This window comes from Glossina fuscipes, unplaced genomic scaffold (genome assembly GCF_014805625.2).
Source record: "Glossina fuscipes isolate IAEA_lab_2018 unplaced genomic scaffold, Yale_Gfus_2 59, whole genome shotgun sequence".
NCBI lineage: Eukaryota > Metazoa > Arthropoda > Insecta > Diptera > Glossinidae > Glossina > Glossina fuscipes.
The window spans coordinates 1,490,997-1,506,000 of NW_023998431.1; the positions used below are offsets into that span (position 1 = coordinate 1,490,997).

General features: G+C 34.7%; 1 protein-coding gene across 1 annotated transcript in view; it reads right to left on the minus strand.

Annotated features, from left to right (window-relative positions):
- LOC119637493 overlaps nt 1–5,357 on the minus strand; it is a 28,657-nt gene extending 23,300 nt beyond the window's left edge. Inside the window, exon 1 of the mRNA XM_038033531.1 lies at nt 5,242–5,357. The gene's annotated coding sequence lies outside the window, so the exon portion shown is untranslated. The remainder of the gene's footprint in view (nt 1–5,241) is intronic.
- Between the last annotated feature and the right edge of the window lie 9,647 nt (nt 5,358–15,004).

The window sequence follows — 15,004 nt, forward strand, 5'->3', positions numbered from 1 at the left end:
TCCCATCGTATGTAAACGGCTAGAAATAGTCGTTCTTTGAGGGTTGATTGAGTACAAAAAGTCTTGCAATTCATTGTCCTCGAAGTTTTTTGGTGTTTCACGCCGTTGTTTGACATTGATAACAAATACACTATTTTTAAATCGTCGAAATCAAAACCGACTATTCGGACATGATGGAGCAGGATCACCACAAATTTCTAAAATTGTTTGATGACCTTCGCCAGCAGATTTCTTCAAATAAGACAACAAAAGTAATGAATGTCGAATGTGCCATTTTGCGCATTGCATGATTAGCGTCTGTATACACTGAATAACTCAATCATACAAAATCGGAAATTTTTATTTTATGTAGACAGTCAGCAGTTAGTGGGTAGTTGTGTACATTGATACTTTGCATTATTCTATCACTTTCATCAATAGATGTTGCTGATTAAAATACATGGAAGCACCTATATATGTGTATGTATATATATATATATATATATATATATATGTATATATGTATATACATGGCAATTCTAGAGTCGTTTTTAGTCACAAACCTCAATCTCAAACCCCGGAATTTTCAATCCTAATATTCTCTACGAAAAATTTGGATGAGAAGCCTTCACAAAAACTATTTCCGGTGGCTTTTTCCTACGGGACATCATTGAAAACATTTCGTTGAACTGAATCTGTTTGGGTAGTCATATTTTGCATTCATTTTCGAAATTCTTTTTTAGTTTTCGGTATCGGAGATAAATGGAGATAAATGAAGTCTGTAGCTTTGTCAATATTGTTGTATATAAATAAAATATTAGTTTTTAAAGGAAATCAGTTGTTTGCTGTTTCAGCCTTAGTGCATTTGTGAGGCATATAATCTAAGTACACACGCATACCCACATATATACATCAACTTGTAAAATCTTCGTTGTAAGCGAACCTGGAAATTAAAGGAAATTGAAATTTCATCTATCAAGATAATGGGCGAAGAATTGAGTGACTTTTACGACATTTTACAAAAGGTGCACATATCACAAAAAGGGATGAAAAAATTTGTTGAGCTATTGCTGAGTATTGCTGATGGGCCGAACGTATGCTAACTAGATGGCCAAAACTGTTGAGTTGCGTGGTTGCAATTTACTAAAGCAATTTTACAATGGAAAATTTTTCATATGAATTTATTTTTTTCCTTTGCAATTAAACAGAAAAGAAGGCGCGTTTTCAAGAGAACGATAAACGATAAAAGATATATTATTGAAAGTATTGTCAATCGGTACTTATTCATTTTGCTCTTCGACTATACAGACAAACTAGATGTTGAATGGACATCTCGTCATCGCATGATTTGTACCGTACTTACGTAACTCTTATAGGCAATAGTCGTGCGAAGAAGTTACAATTGGTTAATTGTTGGCAGATAAAAACCTATGTAAGCACTATTTTCAATATTTGTTGCTATTTACAATGTATTTGTATTGAAAATGCTTTAAGTAGACGTATACATTTCCTTCCTTAGTTCCATTCATCCATACGTTATATTAAATCTGAACCAAGTCAAATGTCGAATATCCATTTCTTTTATTCAAATGATGGCCGTATACACGCCCATAATTCGGGTCAGGTAATACTATTTCAAGAATCAATATTTTTGAAATTAACCTATTGCTTTTTTATACAATAATTATTTTTAATTGTAAAATTTAGGTTTTTTTAAACGAAACATAACGAGTTTTCTACCCAATTAATAAATAATTTAAGGGAAAATATTTGTCACCATATTATACCTATATTTGCGGTTAATTTTATGTAATCGAAATGTGTTTATTTTTAAATAACCGCAAGCCTATAAACATATCCATTAACAAAATAGAACAGGGAATAAACTACCGTAGGTATAAAACGAACTTTCCAATACTCGTCATTCGTCTTTCTTAGGTATTTGAACGAAATATGATTGCAAGGTGCGCAGTATACGTCGTCAATTGTTTATCATATATATTGGATATGTGAATATATGTTAAAGGTTTTTTAAATGCTTTTTAAGTTCAATTCTTAACTTCGTTAAACTTCGTTTTGTTGAACTAACTTTTAGCATTTCATCTAGGTTTTCCTTTCGACCTAGCGAGATGTGAAGTCTGTGCCGAAAGAATAATTGATTTTTGCAGGCTGTCGCCCGAAAGTTTTCATCGGGAAGATATCGACTCTAACAAGTGTTAATTGGCTGGAAGAAAATAAAAAAGAAAAAATTGAAAAAGGGCGTAGCGAGTCGCGACGGCACATTTCAAGCTCAGCGCTGCTGATGTTGTACTTTTCGATTTGATTTTGAGGTCACTTGCGTCAGAGCTAGTTTGCGTTTATTTTTCAGTAATGGCTCATCATACGCTATACCCAGATAATCCTGCCGCAGTGTTATAAACATTTCGCTTCAGTGTTCGCCTTGATCGCTCCTCCTATTGGCAGTAAGCTTTCTTACAAACTTCATGCTGTTTTGGAGTATTCGCTTATGAATATTATTTTCAATTGCTTTGAGTTCCGTGTTCGATTATATCTTTGACGGTCTACTCTACTCAAAGAAACTGTGTTGTGTGCATTTGCTTGATTAAATAAATTGTGCTGTGATGGAAATCCTAGGGATGGTATTTTGATAAACAAAAAAACAAATTAAAAAAAAAAACAACACAATCTAATCGAATGCAATATAAAATCTCCCTTGAGTTTTATTAATTGAAGCAAATTTACAGCTCAACTGTTCTTTTGGAAAAATTTTTAAGACGTTACTCTTTATTTCATTGGCCAGATATACAAGTTGATATACGAGTAAGTCAATTATTTTCTACGCTCCCCATTCAGGAAAGTTTTACTTTCTAAAATCTTTGCGGCCGACTAACTCATAGAGTCTGTACAGTTTGTCGTTCTATGCCTCTGTAGGGGTTGTTTAGGGAAAACCAAATAATAACAAAACAATAAAAAAAGCAACTATGACAACATTAAACATAAAACGTTCAATATTTATTATCATCGATTTAATGTCCATAAGGAGTGTTTAGTTAGTTTAGTTAATTTAGTTTGTTAAACAATTGCTTGGCTTTGTAAACATATGCATACGCTTGTACATTGGATATACATAGTATGCGGTCACGTCGACAAACCCCAAAAATAAAACTCAATCACGTATGAAACTGTCGAATAAATAACCAAAACGACAACAGAGGGTAATAAATGTCATGCGTTGTCACCTATGAAGCGTTATTATTACGGGTTAATTCCTGTTTTAATATACATAATATATAATATTATTTAAATTAAACATACATATCGTTTATATATACATACACATATACATACATACATACATACATACATACATACATACATACAGATAATAGTTCAAATTAAATATCTTGTACCATAGTTTTAATAAATTTTCAATTTTATCTAATGCAATGAATGTAATAAAATATTTTAATGAGAATATTTGTTTAAAAAAAAAAAAAAACTAAAATTTTTCTCATAATTATGACAGAAGAGATTTAATATAAAGAAATCCGTATTATCTGGATAATTAGCTGGTGTTTGTCTAATATTCCTTTCAGATAAATTCTATATCAATAGCAAGAAGGACACAATGTTGGACAGCGTCAAAGGAATCGATTAGTTACTTAGACAAGTGCTCGACTAAAAGAAGCACTTACCAGATAAAGCAGCAGATGAAAAGGAAAGGGAAAAGAGGGAGAGGGCCTGGGAAGCGTAGCAAATCCCCATTCAGTATTCCTCACGGGAAAAAACACAGAATCGGCCTTGCAATATACCGCCTAGAATTCACCTGTGCAAGAGCTATAGTGCATTGCTTTGAACTTTGATTTAGATTCTGGCCTTAGACCCTGCCTCTAATGATTGGCAAATTTCACGTTTACTCCTTTCACTAATCAGGTCACTAACGGTTCCGTTGAATTCCGTTGATTGTACTAATGATATTAATAGTTCGCCGGATATTCGTTGCATGCTCACATTGTTTTTTTTTTTTTTTTGCCTGATTCAGTTCATTCGCAGTTCTTTTTTCAACTAAATCACTTTTAAGCTTTTTCTCTCCCGTGCATTGAGTAACCCAGTTTAGTGTTGTTTACACTGCCGTGACGTCATATGTGCTTGCGCGCAAAGCTTAAAGATACTTTAATAGTTTTTTAATACTAATAGGGCGTAATTGCAATTTTATCCAACATATTATAATGTGATCTACGATGCTTTTTGAAGGTGGCATCAAGCTTGCCCTCATGGTACCCAAAAGATTTACTCACTTACATGCATAAGTAAATATATAGGTTCGTTATATTCGTAAGAGTATCGTGTATAACGTAGTTTTGTTAATACGTTGCTCAGAAAGGTATACATTTCCAAATGTTTGAATTTGCGTTTGAGAGATCTGCAGTCGATTTTATCGTGTCGGATGATTTTCTTGTAGGCATGAGACAAGAAATAAACGTCTTCAGGTCAACACGTTCTCTAACACGTAATATTTCGAATTCAAATCTAAAGCATTCTTCGTCTCATTTAGTAGTCTTCCGTCCACTTAGTATAAATTGCGTTCGCAAATATTTTAACTAACATACTGCGCCTGAAAATCGACGGACAATACAATTAAATAAAGCATATAGTAATCTATGGCGGTGCCCCACATTCTTTCGGCGCCTAACTGCTTTGCTGGGTGCATTTGTGATTGGCACCGCTCTCAAACCGCATAGAAGAATAGGCACTTCACTTGATTGATTGAACGACAGTTTTCTTATTGGGTTAATAGACGCTATGAACATGGTAGAATATATATAGAAAAACTTTGCTACCTTTAAGAAATACTTTTCGTGAAATTTTCATCTTTTCCCGAAGTGTTCCAAGCACTGAGCAAGACTGTCCACGACAAATTAATCCCAGCTGGCATCTTGCTTCATAATGTCTTATCTGCCGATTTTTTATTTCACTAATATCGGATCGGAACTGAATAAACTTTTCAAAATAAAAATGCTTTAGTTTATGTTGATTGAGATGACCGCTGCTATGCGATGTCAGGCTAGGAACAACATGAAAGCTTTAACGCTTAGGCTAAGAAATTGCAAGTTTGCGATGAAGTTTTTAGATTTGGCCACGAATTCGTTTATAGAATTATAGATTTTCTACCCTCGTTACATAATCTTCGACCAAAGAGCATAAGGAAAAATACTCGAGTGTAGACAAGAAATTAATGTCGAAAAATAATGAACAACTTACTGTAATAAAGCAGCATGTCTACGGCATATTTCATAACTTGTAACGCTTAAACGACGTGTAACATTATTCAGTAACTTTTTTAACCTTTTTCAACTATTTATCTATGCTAGGCATATTCGTGGGCGTAACGCACCAAATTTGTGATTTCGTTTTTACGTCGAATGTTTGAAGCAAAGTTTGATGTTGGGAGCTTCGACGATAGATTACAAGCCGGTAGACAAAGAAATCAATCGGTTCTTGAGATGGTGGGATCCCGTAGTGTCTGTTTAGTTTTATGATCGAAAAGTTTCGTTTCTATTCAAATTCATTATACCTATTCCAAATAGCTTACAGTTTGCTGTGGACATGTTCACCAACTCACATAATATTCTGCATTAAGTCGCAAATGGATGACAAAATTTTAAATATTTATTTGCCTTTAGGTCAACTATAGATAGAGTGTAAAATCCGTTACATTCGAAATATATGCATACGACGTTGCATAAACCATAGGTGTTCTTGATTAGCGTAAATAGTGGCTACGACTTAATTGTGTACGTTTATCCTTTTGCTGCAATTCCGTCAATTTAACTCAACAAGCTTTACGCTTGCCGTTTAGTCCTTTTGTTCTATTATCGTCACATTTAATTCATAAGAACAGCAATTTCCTTGTGATTAGCAGAAATCGTTTCAGGTTTCCTGTACTTCAATTTTAATATGTTAAATTTGTGTATGCACGTTATATAATTATAATATTCATATGATTACGAAATTTACCTTACGTGAGCGCGAGCAGTATATCAGCTGTAGAAGTCAGTCGTGACAGGACGAAATATATATACTTTAAGTATATTATATTCACAATCTTACGGTTTCCGAGCTATGTATTTTTTATTTTTTTTCATATTGCGCTCCGTAAAGAAGACACGTCTTGTGAGGCTAAGTGCAAAGAGAGCCTTTTATCAAATCACTGCTCGAGCACCACTTCAAAGTGAAAAAAGTTTGATTAATACGAAAAAAGAAATAAGAGAAAACAGTTGTTACAAGGGTGTGTAGAGGAAGCGTGGCTCTGTTAACGTTTCTGAGTGAGATTTCCGCTAAAACTTTGAACTTTCGTAAACTGAAAACTCAGCATGTAAAAGTCTTTTGGACTTGATGTTAGCAGTGTTTTCCAACGATGATTTTCTAAGAGTGAAGCAATTCGCACCTAACAGCAATGTTCAGGATATTCGCCTTTATTGTCAGTTTCATCGGTTCATTGGTTCCGATCACGTTTTAATAGCACCATCTTTCAAACTAAGTAGGAAACGTAATACCTCCGCGTTCAGCGATTTTTTTTTTTTTTTTTTTTTGTGTGACAGGCAACTTAACTTATTGAAAGTTTTCACACACTTTAGCGAGATAGCTTAGAAATATTACTTTGAAATGGAGAAATGACACTTTAGTGAACACTTCAATGACGAGCTAATGCTATGCCTTGCGGAGACAGGTAACGGTTTTTTAACGCCTAGCATTTACTTTTAATCGTGCTACTGCACAAGTCCTCTCTTTATTGACCTTCTGAAAGGAAAGCGCAAATACAAAATTTCATTCTGATGATTTTTGTTGTTTTATCTAATGAATTTCTCGGTGATTTTTTTTTTCAATCGTTTCATCAATCGCCACATACATAAGACCGTTTTATTTTACAACCAACATTTGCAGGTGAACGACCGAAAATCGTTATTTACTTTAGTTAATTTTTGGTGTCGTGTTAAGCTTACGAGTACTTTCGTCCTGTCGCTTACTAGCTTGGTATGCATGCAGCCACTGGAATATGCAATATAAAAATCCTAAAATTCATCTAAAACATTTAAATGACGGAAATTGCACGCAATATATTATTATAATCCGGTATTGAGTAAATAAACTTCTGTGTATGTTTATCGAACAAATTTATTGAAAATAGTGAAAGGAATGTGAAAGTGTGAGAAAAATCATTCAAACAAAATTTTTATATGTAACTGTGTTTTTCCAACAACTATTTCAATATCTACATTTCTCAATTTCAATAGGCTTGATATTTTTTAGGTAGAGCAAAATCAAGTCGGGTGTAAATATTAACAACTTCGATCCAACTTCGAATAGTTTTCGTTTATTTATTTCTTGTGCCTTTAAGGATAATGACGGATATAATCGTTGGTAGATCATGCTCATTTTCTAATTCGTTTAACTGAAGTGAAGTTAGCCCACTGTACCTAATCCACATTTTATCAAAGCCAAAAATGTGGGCTGTCGCCCACATTCGCTTTTGGATTCGCGTCTCTGCAAACGTGATTGATAATTGAACGCTGCAAAATGATTCGAAAATCTAAGCAAAATTAGAAATACAAGCATAAATAAAATAAGAAATTATACAGAAATATTATTAGATATTAAAAAAAAACAAATTTTTCTTGTATTTACCATATAGTGCATGTGTAGCGTTGGCGAAAAGTTTCAATATATAAAGTGTGCATAAAATATTTTTATGAAATCAGCCATGCGCAATTTATTGATATGTGTTAAAGGATGCTAAAACTTATCAGGAAAAGAGAAAAATTCAGTTTATGACTGTTGGGTATGACCTTTGACGATTTATTTCAATTTGTATAGTACTTATTATATCCGTATTTTCCGAACGCTCTAAGTCTCCTTGTGTTCCAACGTCGGTTTTTTTTAGATTTTTCTGACAGATTTTAGCGTCCTTTAAGACATAAGGCAAAAAGCTGCGCATGGCTTATTTCGTAAAAATTTTTTATAACTAATTGAGTGCTTTGGGTATATGGAGAGAGCCGGTTTTTGGCGAATTCCGAGGTGATGTATCCTGACAAGGGCAATGAAGTTAGGTTTTTCTGATAGATTTTAGCATTTTTCACGACATATTAACAATCGGTAGTCTACAAATGGTTATAACACGACTTCAACAATGCATTCTGTCAACATTTGTAACGTACTTTTGCATGAGATTTACTAGCAATAACTAAGCATTTTTGCTTTTGCGTTCGTAATTATCGGCTTAGTATATTTTATATGTGCACGTTTGCTAAGATTATTTAATTTTAATACTTATTTTACTTTATTGTTGTTTATTTCGCAATAAATTCTTGCTTAGCAAGGACATATTTTAGTGAAGACACGACCCATAAAATGTGGGTTATCTTGGGAGGCTATCTTCACTTCAGTGCCGTTTAACGGAATCGAATCCAAGTTTCAGTTTTTTCTACTTATTGTTGCAATTTTAGGATGATGGTTAGACAAGCAATCGGACGTGACTAATTTGATGTAAAAGTTCACGCTAATTAAGAAATGAATGTTTTTGCCTTTATGTGCCTTTTTGCGTTTTAATAAATGGGAAATAAAAAATAAATAAATAAACATTTAATAATAAGAATATTATTACTTGCAAGCATACATAAGTTGAAAAAAAGAAATTTAAGGAAAGAGTATTAAATGAAAATTATCCTTCGGCGATGGATTTACTTATTTATTTATTTATTTATTTATTTATTTATTTAGTCCACTTATACTAGAAACTCAACTAAACAAATAACAGTCGAGTTCAATTGGCTCTTAATGCAAAACTTATATTAATTAATAATAAAATTTAGTATAAGTATAATAAAACAAATAAGAAGAAAAAAAAAAGAAAAAAAAGCATGTGCACTATCAGCATAGGGCCACACTTACAACCGGTACAAGACCAAATTGCAAATGAACCCCTAAGCCGTCGCAAACATGCATAAGCCTGCCAACCGATAATAAATTGACAATAATTCATTTTCGAAACGTAACGACTTTTTAAGGATAGAAGCTAGTTTAAGTAAGACATAGGTAAATCGCGCGTATTAAGCAATGTTGCTTTAATGGACTTTAAAGGGTCCGATAACGAGAATAAGTGGTAGACATCATTTAGGTTCTTGCAAACGACTCTCAGTGGATTGAACAGCTCATAATTAAATTTACACTGACTAAGCTTAACCAAGATAAAGTGCCTAGAGAAGTGGTTAGGGACATTAAAGCTTATGTCACCAAGTAATAAAGGCGAGTCAATAGCACCATTTATTACTTTGACTACAAAGGAAACGCCAAGAACCAACCTACGTTTCTCAAGAGACGGTAAGGATAACAGAAGCAACCTATTGTCATAGGGAGGAAGAGAGGCAATCGGATCCCAACCCAAATTTCTAAGGGCAAACAGCAAGAATTGCTTTTGAACAGATTCAATTGAATGTACATAGCACGTATATGAAGGAGACCACACAACTGAGGCATACAGCCTTTTCGTAATGTACGGATCATCAAGCTCTTTGGACCACCTTAATTACTATAAAGGATACCATATTAGACACAAGTTAGACTTTGCATCGTTGTGCGTACAAAGCTCAATACATATGGTTATGATGTAGATATGTATGTAGATAAGTATATAAACGATGACTGTCAAACAAAGGTTGCTTTCTAAACGATATTGAATCTTAGTTGTTGTGCATGTGAACAGGAATTTGATGTGGGTGTGCGGATTACCGCAACGCAGAAATCCGTAAACCTTAATAACTAGAGATTAAATAGTAAATGCGAAAATTAAGTTAACTTTTTAAAAAAGTTTTTAGTTGACCTAGTTTCGTAGCACATTTACGTAACTAGCTTGATGGCCACTAATCTAATTATAGCCTACTATACAATTGTTGTTTCGTTTTACGTTACTTTAATCACTATATCTTAAATCACTTGTGGTACAATGGTATATTAAATTTGAGCGGATGTAAGCACAGAAGGTTTTGAGATAGGCCCAGCTCTCATGATACTGATTCACTTTCTGCGTCAATGTATACTTGTTTATACCTACGCCCATATTGTATTTTTGAGTTCAACTTTTGGAGACGTTTTTTTATGAAATATGACACAACACCGTGTTTTGGCTCGAAAATGAACACTGTTGGAATGGTCGGACCCCTTTTCTCTACCACTTCTCATATAAGTTTTTGGCACAAAGTATCATAAGGAATTTAATGGTAGGCCGTGGCTCACTGTAGCGTTTGTATTTCATTTATGTTCCCTCCTCTTACTTCGGCTTAAAATCCAAAACGTTTAGTGACAATTGGGTTAAAAAAAGAAAATTTTTTAACATAAAAATACTGTAAAAGATGCCAACAATCAAAAGCTTACTTTGTGAAAAAAAGAAACTTCCATGTTAACTATCTAAATAATTTATTTAGAAGATAGCAAAAGAAGTGAAAGTAGAGAGCACGAGAAGTTTTGTAAATAAAAAAATTAAAAGTGAAAAATATATAATAAATTATATAGAAACTTACTTAATCGTGAGATCGTCAAATAGACGCAGCATCAACAGTACATAAAAACTTTAAAAAAATAATTGAAGAAACACAGTGAACATGAAAAACTAACTAAGCACAAGACCAGGAAGAAAAATGTATTCGGCAATGACCGAAGCTTTTATACCGATCTGCGTTATCCTAAAAGAGACAAAAGAAGTAGGAGAACTAAATTGCTTGCTCTTTAATACGGGATGGGGTTGATGTAGTTGATCTTTTCTATTTTCAAAATAAAAGTTTTAGTCGTACAGGCGTGTAGATGTTGTGAGCACGTCCTTTGAAAAGTTTAAGTCATTTCCAAAATCTTTTGCAAATTTTCACGCGATTTTTTCATTTTCGCTAAGGGGAGAATTTTTACCACAGATACTAGAAAGCCGGACAGACATTCTTAATGGCATTCCAAATTTAAATGTCACCAATAAAACTTCTGTGTTGTATACATATATAAAAGTGTTGAAAAAAAATGAATTTATGACGTAGTATTAAATTACGAAGGCGTGAGCAATTTCTTCATTTTTGTAGAGGCACTACAGACGTGCCCATACATTCAAATCTTTGTACATTTATCTGCTATAGCTTATGAGTAATGGGCAGAAGACCAATTTTTTATTCCTTTTGCAAAATAGAGTGCGGTTCTCTCTTTACGTAGTACTGTCGGCAAGTCGTTCGACCGATTTGACCCATTTTCAATGCCAACCTGAGTACAAGAACTTTTAATGTTTCTGCCAAATTCGAACTCGATAGCTTCGACGTTACAAGTGTGTGCAGACGGACAGATGGACAGACAGATACCCTTAGTTGAATTCAGAATTTGATATATATCAAGATTGTACGTATATACTTTGTGGGCTCTTTGAAGCTTTCTCGTGCGCGTTGCAAATGTTTTGACAAAATGAACATACCCCTCATGCTACGGTAGTGGGTATTAAAAAAAATACTATTAAACGGAAACATTTCGTAAAAAATGAATAAGATTGCAACGTTAAGTAGAGTTGGCTCAAACTGTTTGATAAAACGATTCCGGAAACTTATTAAACATAAAGAACCAAGAAATTAAAATGAGAGGAAAACAATTAATTTTTAAATCAAATACAGAAACTGATTGATGAGAAAGAAACACTCGAAAACGGTGGTAGCAATGATTGCCAAACAAAAAGCTTTTTTTCTTTATTTATTTATTTATTTTTTTTAAGAACTAACAAAAGATATATAAGCGTATTATTTATTTAGAGTTAAATCTGTCAAATGTTGTTTTTTCTCGTGAGTGTCACCAAGTTGAAGTGCTTCACGTTACTGAGTTTCAAACTAAAATATCATGTGGATACTTTATGCAAATTCTTTTGCAAATTTTGAGTAATCGGAAACGTAAACAGTAAGCTCGACAAGAGTTTGAGTTTCTAATTTACATTCGAATTTGGTGGCTTTGTGCAAAAACTGCCATAGTACAATACAAATGAATTTTGCGAGATTACATTCGCATATGATTGTGCGAAAACGAGAAACTATGTCTAAATCGCGTTAGTTCATATCCAGCAAAGAAAAAATAAAAAATAAAAGCAAATTAATAGAACTGCGCAAAAGACGATCAGGGATATTGTAGAGAACACGAATGCAAGAAACTGTGTAAATAAGTGTAACATTCACTTGTTAATTTCAAAGTGGATATTATTATAGCATAAAAGATGTCTTCATCTACAGAATTTGTGGCAAGGGCTTAACGTGGGTTCCTGCCTGAAAGGCTTAACCCCACGGTGGCCCAAACCACTTTTAAGCGTACTACGCCCCCTGGCGAGTTAGACAATCCCCACAGAGTAGGGGCCTAAACAGCACCAGAGTCCAGAACAGTTTATTGTGTATGGAACAATAAACCCCACTCTGGTGAATGGCGAGGCCTAGCTGCACTCAATTGTTCCATTTTAGCTAGGAACTCGTCAACCACAACCACCACGAGTACTCCCCGAAGGGCCGCACCCAAGCAGTCAGGACTCACAAATTGATCAACTGACTGCTTCCGCCATAAGGCTTCCACTGTGCTGTTGATCAATTACCACCATTACCCGCAGGCATCCGTGACATGTGTTCGAAAGTAAAAAATAGGTAAAAGGGGAAAACTTATTCGTCAAATCCCTTTTCCATTTTTGCATGTATTAATTAATTTACCAGACATTTTCTATCAATCGGCCAAAGGGAAGGCCGTCCGTCAATTCCTTTTTGCATTAATAGTATAATTAATTTATTTATTTATTACGACTTAAGGACAAAGTCCATCATATACCCGCAGGCATACGTGGCTTTGTGAGGCGAGCTTCCTGACCCCCGTGGCTTCCAGTTTATTTTGCAAAGCCTTATGGCATACTTTGGGCGGTTGTTAAAAACAACCGTACTTGCTTCGGATCCTCCATACTTTCCTGGTTGCTAGCACCAAGTGAACTACTTTTCTTCAAGATATATAGGTCTCGGGTCTTGCACTGAACATGGTAGACTAGTCTAATGCACTCTACCATGCACTCGCTAGATTACTACCTTCATTGTACTTAAATACCATTCAATATATTTCCTCGGTAGTAACTAGCTTATTGAGTAAGAGCTCTTCTTCCAGCCAACCCCTCCACCATCTATCAGAAACTCGTCGCCGAGTTAGCAGCCCAAAACCTTAAACTCTTCTTAGCCGGCCGAAGCCGTTGCCCGGGGATCACCACTGGGAGGTGAGAGTTTCGGCACATCTATGCTTCTTATCAAAGCATAGTTCATCTCCCCTGTCTTCATCTACAATAGGAGGCAAAGTAACTGACAGGCAAAGACCACTCGGCATATATACAGGCATATCTTGCTGGCCTGATTTAGGGCTTTTTTCCCGCTACCACATTTTAAGAGCTCTACGAAATACCATAATGTTCGCATATATAGCTCAAACAGTACGGAAGGTGGCGGTAAGTTTTTGCTTACCTTTTAAGTGTATATATTGAAGTGTGTTTATTGAATAAAATTCTGGATTGCGAAAAAGATCACTGAAGGCCGCGTACGATTAAAATCGCATTCGGAAGTATTACTGTTGGACGTCAATATGACACTTGTCTTTTGAATATGGAGGGATTCCGATTTGGGAATTCCGGCCTTGCCAGTTTCGATTGCAATTTTCGATAGACGGCGTGCAAAGGACATGACATCTGTTTTCATTGTCGGTCGTAGAGGGAACGGATCGCTCTTCTTAATCTCTACTCTGTCAACGTTTAATGCTGCCAGACTTTCTGGTATTGAACCGTTTTAAAGTGTTCAGACAACGTGAGTGTATTCGCAGCAGTTGTGTAAATGTTAAGCGGTAATGTGTAAATGCGGGCTGATCCTTTTCACTTCCTCAGTTTACCATATGACTGTAGTGGAGTAACTCTCCTTTATATTGCCTTACTACACTGCCCACTACAGGCAATGCTTGGCTGGTATACTGAAATTAAACAATTTCAACAATCGTTTTACAAAAATTATGACATACATGTATTCTAGTAAACGTACTTATCTATATGTAAGCAGCTTGATAGCATCCCCACTTCTATCTATCTATACCAGTTGTATGTATACTCGTTGTTGCTTCTTTTAGGATCAATAAGCACAGACCCCCAAAAAGGTGAAAAATGCAAAATAATAAGCGAAAAGCCATAAATTTTTGTTTAGAAAAAATAGTGCTGTGTTCAGTTTACAGGCTTCATTGTACTCCCACCAATTAGTAGCCTGCGTGCGACAACTTCCAATGTTTCTGCCAAATTTGAAGTTGATATCTTCATTTCTGCGAACAGAGAGTCTCAACAACACACACCACATGGACATATACTCCAACAGACACGGCTTAACTGACACCTAATTTCATGCTGATTAAGAATATATATATTTTATAAGATGCATGAAGTCACCTTGTGTGGGTATTGCAAACATTTTGATAAAAATGAGTATACCTTCTACCCTGTAACGTCTCTTCTTTTACTTCCCCTATGTACATCAAGTAATGCTATCCAACGTTTTCTATTTCTCTTATAGGATTGAAGCTATATAAAAAAAATGTGTGGGTCTTTTTGCGTTTGTAACTTGTTGGACCGGTGTTGTGTTGTTTCGCTGGTAACAAATTTAAGGAGCTTGTAAAGAACATTTTTTATGATTTTGGGCAAGAGCGTATCAATGTTTTTATCACACGTAAACTGACCGGATCGGATCACGGTCGATATTGGATCTGATATATCTAGAATTTATGTTGTTGCACGAACGAAAAATAATCGGTGTTTACTTCACTGTCGGGGACGATGAACCTATCTGATACACCCAAATTTCAGCTGCTGTGTTAGAAATATCTTACGATTGCACCTCTAATAAACGGAAGGCAATTCTTCAATCAATTTCAACGTTTGTTCTCTCACAATAATTATGCCATTTACATTCGATCA